General features: G+C 40.6%; 1 non-coding gene across 1 annotated transcript; it reads left to right on the plus strand.

Moving 5' to 3' along the window:
* Nucleotides 1–16020: 16020 nt before the first annotated feature.
* LOC132883927 (U1 spliceosomal RNA) lies at nt 16021–16184 on the plus strand. Its single transcript, XR_009654426.1, has one exon. It is a non-coding gene; the product is annotated as a U1 spliceosomal RNA (small nuclear RNA).
* Nucleotides 16185–16405: the final 221 nt, after the last annotated feature.

Consider the following 16405-nt stretch of genomic DNA (forward strand, 5'->3'; position numbering starts at 1 on the left):
GAGAGAGAGAGAGAGTATGGAATAATAATAATAATAATCCAGGGATAGTTAAGTTTCCTCTTTACTGTGGTATGGGATGAAATAAGTCCTTCAGAATCAACAGCACTTTCTGCTCTAGTGTGCATCCGCATAATTCTGGCTGTGTGCTGCTGCTCCATAGGAACGTTGTACATGTCTCTGAGACAGCTGTATGTTTGTTACATAAGAGGTGATACACAAAATCGCACAGGGGCCCTGACCTATTTATGGGCCCCAACCCTGTAGTAATTCTCTCTCTCTCTCTCACTCACACACATACTCAAATGCATATGTCCACTTGCGTGATCTTCATTATGGCTTTACAGTAAATGATTGCAGTATTTGCAGTGTTTATAAGCATGGGCTTTTATTTTGCAAGGGATGTGTGACGATGTGCATCACCTCGGGTGGGTCAGGAGATTTATATGAGAGCATTTAGTAGGTTTGTATTTTGTGGGGATTCACTGCACTGACACACGTATCATACCAATCATAAGTTTGGATACACCTGATTTGAATGTATGGTTTTGAGTCTATACACAGACAGCATCAGCTAATTTGAAATATTACAAATGCTACTGTGGAAATTCATTCATTCATTCATTCATTCATTCACTCACACACACACACACACACACACACACACACACACACACACACACACACACACTTTACTTGTCCTTTAAAGGTTCATTGGATAGCTTCCACTACTTGGAGTCCTTTCAGATTTCGCATCCTCCATTGAAAAAAGTTTAGGATCGTCATTTAATAACTTCAGACAATCATTAAATGGATGCTTTGGACTTCAGCTCTTCATTGTTTTCAGTACTGAGAACCCATTAAAAGAGAAAAATAAGTCAATTAAAAGATTCCACATGTTAAGGCTGATAATATATTTAAGAGTTATTCCATGAAATCAAGTCGTACATGAGCTGATAGCGGCTATAAGCCATGTACGACGAGAGTGAGTGGAATAACTGTTTTTTTTTTTTTTTAATATCCACATTCACTGGATTTTGAGAAACAGAGCATTTTTATTTTTTGCAAATTCAATCAATAAAAACTTTATACAAAACGTCTGACAAAATCATTTCCGCTTAGAATGTAAATAAACCGGCAAAATGACAGTAGCAATTTGTGAAAAATGCAACAATAATTCTCAAAAAATAGAAAGACATTCTTACCATCACATACTTTTATTCCATATTTTGTTGCTTTTTTTTGTATTTTTTGGGGGTTCTGTTTTCGAGTAGAGTTTTTATTTCATCCTCGGTTGGTTCAGCATCACACTCTGCCATTTTGTTTTTCTCTACTCACGATATATGAGCTGATAGCCAGGGAGTAGAGTAGCCAATCAGAGCACACGATTGCTCATATCCAGTGAATGTGGATAGAATAATAATTGATATAATAAAAGCTACATTTTTCACTCAAGTTTAAAGCCTTACTTCATATTCAAGTCACAAAATAATTACTTTAGACTGCAAACAAATTCCTGGTCATGTAGTGTAATCAAATCAACATACAGTACGTGATACAAGCATCAGGGTTTATTGGAAAATAAATCTGCTAGAAACTCACCTGTCTCATGTTAGTTAATGTTAATAGTCTGATGGATGTAAGAGTTTTATCACAGGGAAATGAATGATCTTTTTTTTTTTTAAAAAGGCTAAAGGTCTTCTGTTTTTGAGGCAAATATTAATGAATAGTTGCCTGTGTATGAATTTCCTTCTAAAATGAAAACCACAAATGTAACGTACTCGAATCAAATATTTGGATGATTCGATCTGCCATCAAAATGTACATTTGTTGTTTTGTTTGTTTGTTGTTATTGGGGTTTTTTTCAGTGGCGAGTGCTTTGCGTACACAGGAACTTCATGAGGACTGTTGGAAAAGCGTCTCGGGCAAGAACATGCAAATCTCACTTTAAAGCTACTTTGAAGTATCTAAAATATGAACTAAATTTGGCTTCATTACACATTTTCGGCGCTGCATAATTCCAAACATGTTATTTCATAGTCATGACTTTTATCGGTGTGTGGAATTGATATGTGTTAGTAATGAAAACAGCTCTGAGTAGGTGTGTTTAAACCTAAGTCTCATAGTGTATCTCTGCAAATAATGTCCTTCAGATAGTTGACCATGCTTTAGGCATGAGGACACTCACTCACCAGCCTCTGAGAAGACCTCACACATGTTATTCATCTTAAATGCACCTGTTGGACATGTAGTACAAGCTACAAAATGAAAGCTCTCATTCTGAATTGGCACAAATGTAGACCCATGTGCACTGTACAGCCTGTCTCGTACAAAATGCTTCTTTGGGTATGAGTGAATGGAGAGAGGACGCTTGTGACCCAAATGCCAGGTTTCTGACAAGCAGGACGCTCATCAACTGATCAAGCGTCAATGCTTCTTTTATACAGGGAGTTCTGTCTATCGAAAGAAAACGTAGTAACTTATATTAAGTGCCATATATATATATATATATATATTTTACTATAATAGAAATACTGTATAATGTTTATGGGGAGGGAAGGTGGGTGGTTATTTTGAATTTAATTTTAATTACTCTGATCTGGAAGCTCACCCATGGCAGCACTAAAAGACAGTGAGGTGAGGAAAAGCCGAATGTTCTCTCTGGGCTGCGCCAGCCGAGGGAACGGGCAAATAAATGAGCGAGCCGGTGTTTGTGTGCAATTGTGTCATCTCAGCAAATTTGAGTGTGTTTGTGACTGCGTGTGGTGCTCACTTATCCACACATTCAGCACAGCAACATGCAAACTTTGTTCTCATTCTCAATAATAAAAGTCATCAGAGTAAACTCTCCTGTGTCTTGTGTTTCTTTTCCTGTGTAGAAGACCAGTGTTTCTCACCATCCTCTCCTGTGGGTCCTTGCTGCAGCCTGTGGGATGGGATGGGGCGGGGCGGGGCAGGGCGGGATGCAGGCAGACTCTGACCTTTCCCATGATTCATTGCTGCGTCATAGCAGAAGCTGGGATCTTTCTTCCGCTCCACTGTGTTGACGTTTGTAGGTAACGCTAACTGTGAGGTAGGTAAGATCAAAGATGACTAAAAGACGGGTCTGATTTTCTGACGTGCTCTGGGGATAATACGATCAAAGTATCCCATCCGTCTCCCCTCATGGAATGGATAGACAACATGAAGTTGTGGCCTGACGTCAGCTACGTTGAGTGTCAATTATTTTATTCTTAGTGAGGGCGTTGATGGTGAGGAGCTAAAGAACTACAAAAGCACGGAGGCGTACAATTATCTACACCGTAATAAAATTGGCAAAATTATGTGTAAAAGAGAGGGCGAGTTTGTTTGCTTAAAGGCTGAGGTTGAGCCTAGCCAGAGGGGAAAAAAGGGAAATCCTGCAGTCATTCAGCAGCTATCATCTGGAAGGTAGGCTGTGTCAGAGTAGAGCGATTGGATTATTGTATTGGTTTACGAATAATGTCGGGTTTATATATTGTAAATTGCTTTGGACAAAAGCATCTGCCAAATACCATATAGGCTCAAGAAGCAAAAGCTAAGTCAGAGAAGTATAGGCTAACCATTTTAATGCAAATACTGTCAAACTTTGGAAACAATAAACATACTATACTTAAATAATTCCTTGTCTATGTATTTGTCCAAGCTTCTTCAACTTCTTAACTCCCCTGATCATTCCAGATGTTGGATGGTATTTGTAGGCTATTTGTTTAACCCTAACCCTAACCTCTCAGCTACATGTTAGTCACTTTGAATAAAAATTTAAGCTAAATGACTGTAATGTAGTGTAATGTTTGAATAATGTGCAATATCTAAACAAGAATTATATAGAATTAATGTTAATGATTCAGGTCCAAAATGCAGTGGTTAGTGGAAAGACAGGAATCACATGTACAGATGAGCAGTGTATGATGCTGGACAACACGTCTTGGAAGTCCGTTTGTGCTCAAAACAGATTCCCATCCATCCATTATCTGTAGCCGCTTATCCTGTTCTACAGGGTCGCAGGCAAGCTGGAGCCTATCCCAGCTGACTACGGGTGAAAGGCGGGGTACACCCTGGACAAGTCGCCAGGTCATCACAGGGCTGACACATAGACACAGACAACCATTCACACTCACATTCACACCTACGGTCAATTTAGAGCCACCAATTAACCTAACCTGCATGTCTTTGGACTGTGGGGGAAACCCACGCGGACACGGGGAGAACATGCAAACTCCACACAGAAAGGCCCTTGCCAGCCGCTGGGCTTAAACCCAGGTTTAAAACAGATTCCATTCATAAAATCTTTAAGTTTTAGCAAGTTGTTTGTGCACCCAATGGCACATGTTGAACCAGAAAAAGACGTTATCCTCTGACTAAAACATGACTGTTGAAGCTAGCTCCACTCAGCTATGTTCGACTCCCTCAGCCATAGCTACTTGGATAAACCGGAAATCAAAGATCGGCACTGGGAGAGGCAGGTGTCATGGCAACCCCCATTGTCTCTCGGAGGAAAGCTGTGGATAAGCCTTGTACGGCATAGGTCCCATATGTGGTAAGTGCGTGGCATTTCGCTCCACCAACATCCCTGCCCTGCCCTGTCCCGACCCACACCATCCGGCAGTCTTCAGCAAGGGGTACTTGGGATGATAAGAGAAAATGCCTGTGACCCAGATACCAGGTTTCTGACAAGCAAGACAAGTGAGATGCTTCTCAACGAATAAATCTACAGTACAAAACTTAATTTAAACAGGGAGTCTATCTGTCTGTCTCTGTCTAAAGAAAATATAGGTACTGTCATTGGATATTTGTTTATTGGTTTTCCAGTAATTAGCTTCTCTGATGTGCCTCTGTGACTCTTACTCTTTTTCAGTCTTCCCCAAAAATCGCTTAAGCTTTTATTTTTCTACTTTCTTTCACAAAGACTCTGTTTTTGGTTTTTTTTTCAGAAATGTGATACCAACAAGGTTAAGATGCTGGACATCATGTATACCTGGATTGATTACTATCTTGGACTAACTATTAACAAATCCCAATTGTGTTTTAACATTTACTGAAGAAAACATTACTTTTACATATTTTCTAAAAATCAAGGTCACTTGTTGTGATTTTGAATGAGTAGTTCATGGTTATGGATTACACAGACAATATGCTAGTCAATATGATGGACTGATGAGTGTGTAAAGAGATCACAACATGTGAAATGTCATCATAACGAAGAGTTTAATGGGAGGATACACACCATGCCCTGTACTGTGTGCGTACCAGATTTTTGGAAAGAATTGTTGCATGCGATTATGTGGATCATGAAGTAAAATGCTGTGACACAACAAGTCAAACAACATAGTCAGTCTTTTCACTCTAGACTACAGTACTCCTGAGGAGAAGGACCTGAACTAAGAGGGTAAAAGTTGAAAGATCTGGGAGAAAGAAAAGGGAGAGATGTCATGTGGAACCTAAAAAATCCGTGCATTTGCATTATTTACTTCATTTTTGCATAATGTGTGGCAGCCTGAGCAAAGCGTTCAGGTGTTCAGATGCAATTCTTTGCATTATGGAAAACAACCACTTTATTTATGAATGAATTAATCAAACCTTCCTATGAATAATACACTTTGACATCTCAGCTTTAAACGTTATTTTACCAAAATGATGTGGATGGGTTTTTTTTTTTTACATTTAATTTTTAATTACTTTTTTGTTTAATTTCTAATTTTGCAAAGATCACAGGTCAGAGATGTCCAGATCATCTGCTCAAGATGTTGAGATAGTGGAATGTTGCTTTTACCGAGATAATTACATGAATAATTATATAAATTGAAGCAAAACTGATTTAATGCTTTTCTGATTTGATGAGATATTAGGTCTCCAGTCACCTTCAAAAAGTCACTGACAAAAAACATGATTCCTTTTAGCATTCAACACACATTTAGACTAGGACTAGCATAAAAGAACATTACACACACCATGCTCTTGATATTTCATAATAGGAAATTCATTTTTTTAAAAGCCACGATAAGAAGAAGAACTTTATTCATCACACGGACATTTGTCAAATTCCTCTCTGCATTTAACCCATCTGAAGCAGTGACCACACACATGTAGACACACGTGAGCAATGAGCACACACACATACCCAGAGCAATGGGCAGCCATGCTAACAGCGCCCGGGGAGCAGTTGGGAGTTAGATGCCTCGCTCAAGGGCACCTCAGCCCAAGGCCACCCCATATTAACCTAACCGCATGTCTTTAGACTGTGGGGGAAACCAGAGCTCCCAGAGGAAACCCACACAGACACAGGGAGAACATGCAAACTCCACACAGAAAGGCCCCTGTTGGCCGCTGGGCTCGAACCCAGAACCCTGTTGCTGTGAGGAGACAGTGCTAACCACTACACCACTGTGCTGCCCAATAATAATAATAATAATAATGAGAACAGAAATAAAATTAATTAATTATCAGCGCAAATTATGTCACTAAAATATGTGAATCAGTGCTATTTCAGACTTTCTGTAAGACCAAAATGTGAATTTCCTTATTTCCATTCCCATGACCCTAAACTTGGCATTTCCCATTTTCACTCCTTCAGCCTTTTCTCCATGTAGTACAGGCTGATGCCACCATTCTCTCATCCCTGATGAGAGTCACTCTGTTTGATTTGGCCTCCCAGCCTTCTCCCCAGTGTACCTGACTCTTTTTATAGTGGGCTGTATTCATTAATAGGGAAGGGCATCTCTGGAGAGCATGAAGCTCATTATAGAGCTACAACTCATCTGGGTGCTGCTGGCTTCATTTGGGATCCTTGCTCTGCAGGTCAGCCTTTGCTGACACCTTTTCCTGATTTGGATGTCTTTGGTGAGAATTCTCCCACCTCAATCTCATCTCTTTCCCAACTAATCCACCCCTCAAGACGGAGGGAGAGAGAAAGATACTTTGTGCGTCACTGGAGTGTAATGAGGTTTGATAATGAGTCTCTCTCACACATTATCCCTAAGTAATAACTTTCTCATTATAAGCAACAAATCCAAGTGAATGTCATTGCAGAATTTATTGGGCTTTTTTTTTGTGGATCTATAAAACTGTAAAACAGAGACCATTGGAGAGAATCTACCCAACACCCGAAAGATGCTATATGGGATAGTCAAGTAAATACCTGCCTAATTAAAATGATTAATCCGAGAGTTTAAATAAAATTGAAACGTCAGAGAGAGATTTGGTTCATTAGGTATACCTACACTGCCCGGCCAAAAAAAATCCATCCATTATCCGTAACCTCTTATCCTGTGCAGGGTTGCAGGCAAGCTGGAGCCTATCCCAGCTGACTATGGGCAAGAGGCAGGGTACACCCTGGACAAGTTGCCAGATCATCGCAGGGCTGACACATAGAGACAAACAACAATTGACACTCACACCTACGGTCAATTTAGAGTCACCAATTAGCCTAACCTGCATGTCTTTGGACTGTAGGGGAAACTGGAGCACCCAGAGGAAACCCACGCAGACATGGGGAGAACATGCAAACTGCACACAGAAAGGCCCTCGTCGGCTACTGGGCTCGAACCCAGAACCTTCTTACTGTGAGGCGACAGTGCTAACCGCTGTCCCCCCCAAAAAATATTTAGTTGGATCACCCAGCTTTGATGAAGGCATGCATTTGCCATGGCATTGTTTCAACAAATGTATGCAAAGTCACAACATTTAGTTCCATTCAGAGTTGCATTAAATTTTTTTGCCAAGATCTTGTATTGACAACAGGAGAGTTGAACCACTCCGTAAAGTCTTCTCCAGCACATCCTAAAGACTTTCAATGGGGTCAAGGTCAGGACTCTGTGGTGGTTAATTCATATGTGAAAACGATTCCTCATGCTCCCTGAAACACACTTTCACTTTCTGAGCCCTAATTTTATACCTGTGCAATCAGGGAAGAAAAAAATCCACTAATGTGATAACCTGGTCATTGAGTACATTCAGGTCGTCAGCTGACTTCATTTTATTGCCCCATAACATTGCTGAGTCTCAACCTGACCAACTGAAGCAATCACAGATCATAACACTGCTTCCAGAGACTTGTACAGTGGCCAGTATGCATGATGGTGCATCACTTCATGTGCTTCCCTTCTTATCCTAACACACCTATCATTCAGGAATCGGGTAAATCTGGATTTATCAAACTGCATAACCTTTTGCCATTGATACAAAGTCCAATCTTTATACTCCCTAGCAAATTGAAGTATTGTCTCCTGATTAGTCTCAATAACAAGTGGTTTTCTTAAAGCTAGATGGACTTTCGATTTCATAAAATCGGTGAAATTTAGTTCCCTCTGAAATTTAGTCATTGTGATACATGTTTATTTCTGTAATATCTCATAAAATATCAGGTCATTCTGTAGCTGGGAAGTTGTTTAATGTGAGGGGATTCCTGAGCAAATAATGTGCATGAAATCGCTCGCTTCGCACAGTCAAACAAATAGAGGAAGTTCATATGCTCATGCGCAGGTTTACCTTTGACCGTGCACTGACAGTTACATCATTCTGTCGCTAAACAAACAGCTGATCACAGTGAGGTGCTCGCTGACCGCCAATATTTATTAGTTTGGTCCTGCGTTTCCTTTCCTTCGCAACATAACGTCTTTTCTTCTTGTAGTCGGTCTTTCAAGTTTCATTCGCACACTCACATCCTCCATTTTTCTCTCCTGTTTCAAATTTGTATCCCATAATGCCTTGCGTGAACAGGGAAAGCCCACCACGTGATGCATGAGGTAGTATCTTGAACTGGGTCATAGTGAAGCAGGAAAAAATAGCGAAGAATTTAGGGCCACGTGGCCCTGAATTAATTAATTGTTCTAGCTTAAAAAAACAAATAAAATTGGAAGTCTGTGATTCGAATTCAGTAGCTTTTGGTCCACTAAACAAAAATAATTGGGTGTCAGGGAGAATCTTTTTATGACCTACACTTGAAAAATCTGAAAGGCAGTATAGCTTTAAGACCACACAGTTGTTTAGTATCAATCCTGGGAGTTCTGATTGTATTGTGAGTGTGGAAATGCTCTTAATTTCACTATTAAACATAGCCGTGATTTCCAGTCAATTTTTTATGATCTGACTTCACCAAACATTTAAGTGATTTTCAATCACAGTCAAGATTTTTTTCCAGCCACAATAATTCTGTGAAGTTGACGGTTCTCCACTATCCTTCCAGCTTTTAATAATGCATCAGAGAGTTCTTAATCCAATTTCAGTCATTTCAGCAATCTCTTTAGTTGTTTTCTTTGCTTGATGTGGGCCAATAATTTGATCTTCTGAAACACAGTAATATCTTTTCCATGAGCACTGGATACGTCTTCCGATATGATTGCTTAAGAAATGAGAAGCTACTCACTGCATCAGTTAGGGTTAAAAGAATTGTTACCCACTGACGCATATTAATCACTACATGAAATTATTGAGTCAAAGGGTCTTGCTCATTTCAAACCAAATGGCTTTTTTTTTTTTTTGGCCAGGGAGTGTATATATAATGTCTATATAGTTATTTTTTTAAACGTCTTCCAGCTTTAAATAAATAAGTAAATAAATAAATAAACCAATCTGGCTAATGTTTGATAAACTTTCCAGTTTGACTTCACAAGGAATAGCACACTAAATTACTGATTTTGTGTAGAAATATAGATAAATACTTTAGGTACGTACTGAAATTCCTGTTCATGCGCTGGTGCTTCTATTACAGAGCTAAGCTTTGTGCTGTTTGAGCTATAAGTGAGGGTTGCACTTCAGCTGGGAATAACTAACTAGAGAACTGGCACAGACTCAGTATTGTTGACCTTAAATCTTAAACAGACAGAGAAGGGATTTAGCATTTTAGAAACTATCTACAGTACACTGTGTATACGTTTGTCAGTGTATGGGCGATTCTGTGTATAACATAATCCTGATGAGAAGATATATGTCATTATCAGTTATTTTTATTATAAATACATTTTGCAAACACAGAAATGCCTATAAAGCTTTATGAGAATGTCGTAGAGCTTCACAGTAACTTAAATTAGTTTCTGGGATTTACAGAGAGCAGATGGAGGGAGGGGCAGCCTTCGCCTTCAATGAGAGATTTAAACTGATGGCCTAAAATTAGAACTTAATGGGCTTTACTCATGCCTGTCACTCATGCCTGCTCCAAAAGATAAGTGCGCACGCACACACACACACACACACACACTTGATTATTTATCTAACATCTTTTCATTAACTGAGGCTTGGAGATAAATATGTAAAATATAAAAGAGATGAATGAGACATGTCCTGAGACACGTTCTGATACATACATGTTGGTGTGATTCTTATAAATAGTTTTTGTAGGCTGCTTGGCTCTGTCCACAAACAAAGTCAAATACATTGCATATGCACTGGTAAATAGGTTTTCATCAACTCAAAATAAATATCAAAGTACAAGGTAAACCTTATGATCAGAACAGATACAAAGCTGAATCTCAGGACAAAATGTACTGTATTCACCTGTATTTATAAAGGTATAATCAGTAGAGTAGTACCCTCAATGGTATGTCATTTGTACCATTGTACTATCATTTGTACCTTTATATACCTGACAAAATGCATTTGGTGTAACTTTAAGATTCATTTAAAGGATTGGGACCACTGTGGTACCTTTGAGGACACACTGGCATCATCTCATTATCTCTAGCTGCTTTATCCTGTTCTACAGGGTCGCAGGCAAGCTGGAGCCTATCCCAGCTGACTACGGGCGAAAGGTGGGGTACACCCTGGACAAGTTGCCAGGTCATCACAGGGCTGACACATAGACACAGACAGCCATTCACACCTACGGTCAATTTAGAGTCACCAGTTAACCTAACCTGCATGTCTTTGGACTGTGGGGGAAACCGGAGCACCCGGAGGAAACCCACGCGGACACGGGGAGAACATGCAAACTCCGCACAGAAAGGCCCTCGCCGGCCACGGGGCTCGAACCCGGACCCTCTTGCTGTGAGGCGACAGCGCTAACCACTACACCACCGTGCCACCCCACTGGCATCATAGTATATATAAATGTCTACCCACCCCTGTTACAACTGCAGCTTTTTGTGATGTAAAAAAACCCAAGATAAATCATGTCATCTTTTTCCATCTTTAATTTGATATAGCTACCAACAAAATTCAAGAAAAAAAAATTATATAATTTTTTTTTTTTTTTTTTGGGGGGGGGAACAAAACAAAGAAAAAAAACTTACTGTCAGGTTAAAGCCTGAACTGGCAGAAACTGTTTCCCAGAACACACCGCAGCATACAATCATGGCTGCTATGGACTACATTTCCCAACACCATAGACTTTGTCACGTTCACAGTCACCTGATTTCCAATCATACACACCTGAATACAATCATCACCACCACCACACAGGATATAAGAACTCCATTTTCACAGCCACTTTGCAAAGTAATGCTTACTGTATATTTACCTAAACTTGCCAAGCTTTGATTTCTGTGTATTGTTATTCTGGTTTTTTACTTTGTTCTGCTCACAATTTGTGGTCTTGGCTTTTACCCTTATATTGATATTTGTTGATCGCCTGGCCTCTTGCCTGTTTTTTGAGCACTTTTGGAATCACTTTCACCAGTCTCTTTAATAAAACTTCAAACTGCATTTGTATCTGCCGTTGCCTCCAGCTCATGACACAACCTGGTTGCATAAGTTTGCACACCCCTTAACTAATACTATGAAATTCTAAGAGGATCTTCTGTGTGCAGCCCTCTTCAAGCCATTCCACAGGTTTTTGATAGGATTTACATCTTGGCTCTGACTTGGCAATTCCAAAATTTTGATCTTCTTTTGTTTGGAGGGACGTCCTGCTCTTGGTAAAGTCATTGTGGTGCCCCATTTTCTCCACTTGTTGATAATGGCCTTCATGGTGGTTCATGGTACATCTAATGTTTTGGAAATTCTTTCATACCACTCTCCTGATCGATACCTTTCCACAATGAGATACCACATATGCTTTATAAGCTCTTTGGCTTATATGTCAAGAAAATCCCACAGAAACAACTGACCTTTATTTGCAGGTGTATGATAATGAATCTTGGCCATGAGTATAAATGTGATTGTGCTTAGAATTAAGCAGTCACATGCCCCATTATAAAAGGATGAGCAAATTTCTCTAACCAGGTTATTGTAAGATTTTTAGATAAGATTTTTCTGGGTCCTTCAGCAAGGTCCTTAACCCCCTCTGCTCCAGTGGTGCCATATCATGGCTGACCCTGTGCTCTGACCCCAGTTTTCTAACAAGTGGGTATATGTGAAGAAAATAATTTCACTGTGCTGTAATGTATGTGTGACAAATAAAGCGCTCTTCTTCTTCTTCTCCATGTCAGAGTGCAGGTGCTTACGGATGCAGGTGCAAGGGAGACCAGCAGCTTCGCAAACAGCATACTGAGCCAAATAGTAGAGCAGGAATAGTAATCTGGAAACAAGCGAGGGTCAGTTGATCAGCAAACAACGCAATGGAGAGCAAGCAAAAGACGAGGTCGAGGATAAACGTAAACAAAGGTCGTACCGGTACACTGGAAGTCAGGCGAAAACCAACCAGCTCAGTAAAGTTAGACACAGGGGTACTAGACAATACTTCACAAAGTGGGGAAGTGAGAGCTGAGTATATATAGGAGTGCTTGGTAATTGCTGTTTGAGAGACAGGTGTAATTAATAGTCAAGTGACAGGTCAGGTGACAGAGGGCGCCGTGACTCTTGGGGCTTGTAGTCCGGAGGGGCCATGTTTGGAGGCTGCTCTGAACTCGTGTTTTCAACGCCGTTACTGACACTTCGTCATCTTTTCTGTCCAAACCCACTTCCCCCTGCCTCCCCAAAATGTTCTATTTGATTTTCACTTGAATTTTGTTGGTTGTTATATTACATTAAAGGTGGAAAAAGAACAGACGTTATTTATCTTTCTTTCTTTCTTTCTTTCTTTGCATCACAAAAGCCTGCAGTTTTAACAAGGACATGCAGACTTTTTATATCCAAGGAAGATCATTTTTAGTTTGGAAGGGGACTCGAATAATAGCACTGATAGTCTTGTGATCCAGAATTAAGTCTTTAGATGTCTATCATTAGTTTTAATCTGTTTTTTACTTCTTCATACCCTTGTCCATTTATTGTTATTGTTCAGGTCATACTATAAGTTTATTTTTATTATTCGATCTGTGTCTACTGAATTAATAATAATAAAGTAATAGCTATTTATTGCTTGAGTAACATAGAAGTAATTGGGAAAACATTAACTGAAATTAATTCATACAATGGTTCTTCAAAGGTGAGTAGGGTGGAACAGTGCAGGGAAGGAAATGGATTCTGATGCCTCACTGGACGAGTCTTACACTGTGGTTTACATCAATCAGAGTGGCCTAGAGCAGGGGTTTTCAAACTGTGGGAGAGTCAGCCCCCCCTCAGAGAGCAAATAAACAACAGCGCCCCCCTACAATTTTTGTTGTTGCTATACTTAATGTTCCATTCGTATTTTTAAAAAATGGTTGTTGTACACATTTTTATTTTTTTCTTTTACACATTTTAAACATCTGTGCTTTTTTAAAAAAAAATCTTGTTTTACACATTTTAAACATCTCATAGCATCGTTAGCTAGCACCTCTTGGCAGACAACACACTGTGGCAGTGGAGCATCTTCAGATCCAGTCCATGAAAATCCAAACTTTAAATAATCGTGGTCATACTTCCTTCTTTTTTTGCTTGTCCCAGACTCTGTCTCCTACTCTGTCACTGTAGCTTTAGGTACTAAAAATCGATCCATTTTGTCTCTGGCAAAGGCTAGCTGAAGTTAGCTAAATGTCCACAATAGTAACTTAAGCTGTGTTCACATATACACCGGTACGATAGTGGTATAACTGTATTGATACAAAGTATACCAGTACAGTTTAGTGCATCTGTCCACACTAGCGAGAAATGTTTGCGGTTTTCTTTCACGGTAGTTGAAATGCGCGTGCGCGAAATGTTTCTGTGGTTACCGAGTAACTTCCTTCCGAGAATATGGCAGATGAAACAACGTGTGTGCTTTTTGTTGTCAATGTACAGTCTGTATTTCTGGTGGTCATTTATTCAGTCGAATCGTATAAAACGCGCCAAGCAGTTGAGCATCGCTCGTCTCCCCAAAGCTCCAACAAACACATAACTTCGTCTTTGCTCCATGTAGCTCCACGGTCATTTTGAGCCATTTTGACATTTTATTTACAGCTGGAAAGCACGTGCGTATTGTATTGTATGAATAACCCGGAAGAAGTAGGAATGGTTCATTGCGCATGCGCATTATATTTGTATCGATACAGAACCGCTTCATCTGTCCACACTACAACGAAGCTCTACAGTACCGATACTGTACCGGTATGAAACCCATATACCCTGTCCACACTAGGGATTTTGTACCGATACGATACTACTTTCATACCGCAACACCTGTCCACACTAGCAACTATACTGGTACTGTAGCGGTACGAAACCCACAAATGTATGGGTTTCGTACCGGTACAGTATCAGTACTGTAGTGCTTCACTGTAGTGTGGACAGATGAAGCGGTTCTGTATCGATACAAATATAATGCGCATGCGCAAAGTCACACGCCTCAATCGATGTCTTCGCTGAATAAAATAGTGAAGAACGAAGATTCGTTTTCTTTGTTTCTTTCTCAACTGCTTGGCGCGTTTTATACAATTCGACTGAATAAATGACCACCAGAAATACAGACTGTACATTGACAACAAAAAGCACACACACATTTTGTTTCATCCGCCATATTCTTGGAAGGAAGTTACTCGGTAACCACGGAAACATTTTGCGCACGCGCATTTCAACTACCGTGAAAGAAAACCGCAAACATTTCTCGCTAGTGTGGACAGATGCACTAAACTGTACCAGTATACTTTGTATCGATACAGTTATGCCACTATCGTACCGGTATATATGTGAACACAGCTATACATTTGTGGGTTTCGTACCGATACAGTTATACCAGTATAGTTGCTAGTGTGGATAGGTGTTGCGGTACGAAAGTTGTATCGTATCGGTACAAAATCCCTAGTGTGGACAGGGTATTATTCTGGTTTATTTTTCCTCACGTTGCGCCCCCCCCTGAAGAACTCTGGCGCCCCCTAGGGGAGGCGCGCCCCACACTTTGAAAAGCCCTGGCCTAGAGGATTTCCTGCTTTCACATGAAGAGGGTATTTGACCTTGCACATTTCTTGCACATTTCAAAATAAAGTGTTTTCATAACATGTAGTGGGACAAAATTGTGAAAATGATGACACAACAGGGGCGGCACGGTAGTGTAGTGGTTAGTGCTGTCGCCTCACAGCAAGAAGGTCCGGGTTTGAGCCCCATGGCCAACGAGGGGCCTTTCTGTGCGGAGTTTGCATGTTCTCCCCGTGTCGGCGTGGGTTTCCTCCGGGTGCTCCGGTTTCCCCCACAGTCCAAAGACATGCAGGTTAGGTTAACTGGTGACTCTAAATTGACCGTAGGTGTGAATGTAAGTGTGAATGGTTGTCTGTGTCTATGTGTCAGCCCTGTGATGACCTGGCAACTTGTCCAGGGTGTACCCCGCCTTTCGCCCGTAGTCAGCTGGGATAGGCTCCAGCTTGCCTGCGACCCTGTAGAAGGATAAAGCGGCTAGAGATGATGAGATGAGATGACACAACAAGAACATCTATCTATTTGGCATATCGTCAACCTGAAGTGATGTGGCTGTTCTGATAACTCCAGCCATCAATTTCTAGTGAAGAATTACAGTAGTGGTTTCCTGTTGCCTTCTACTGGATTATTAAAGAGGTTTTCTCCTCTCAACCATTCACACATACACACATTCACACCTATGGGCAATTTAGAGTCACCGGTTAACCTAACCGCATGTCTTTGGACAGTGGGGAAACCAGAGCACCCAGAGGAAACCCATGCAGACACGGGGAGACCATGCAAACTCCACACAGAAAGGCCTCCGTTGGCCATGAGCTTCGAACCTGGAACCTTACTGGCAGGGGCAATACCATGATCAGTAAGGTGGTTTGCCCAAAGTGAGGCCCAGCCATTGCACTTGGGCTGTTGTTGACCTTCACAAATTCCTCAAATGCGGCAATCTTGACTGCATAATTTATTATAGTCAGGGACTGCGTTTACGCTCTCCCCTTTCACAGAACTTTTTTCGGGGGCAGACATGGCCTGAAGGTTAGAGAAACAGCCTTGGGCCCAAAGGGTTGCTGTAGCATAGCTGCCCACTGCTCTGGGTATGTGTGTGTGCTCATGTGTGTGTGCTCTTGTGTTATGTTGTGAAGCACTTTGGGGCCAACTTTGTTGTATTTAAATGTGCTATATAAATAAAATGACTTGACTCATTGCTCACTTGTGTGTG

The sequence above is a fragment of the Neoarius graeffei genome, chromosome 3 (genome assembly GCF_027579695.1).
Source record: "Neoarius graeffei isolate fNeoGra1 chromosome 3, fNeoGra1.pri, whole genome shotgun sequence".
Taxonomy (NCBI): Eukaryota; Metazoa; Chordata; class Actinopteri; order Siluriformes; family Ariidae; genus Neoarius; species Neoarius graeffei.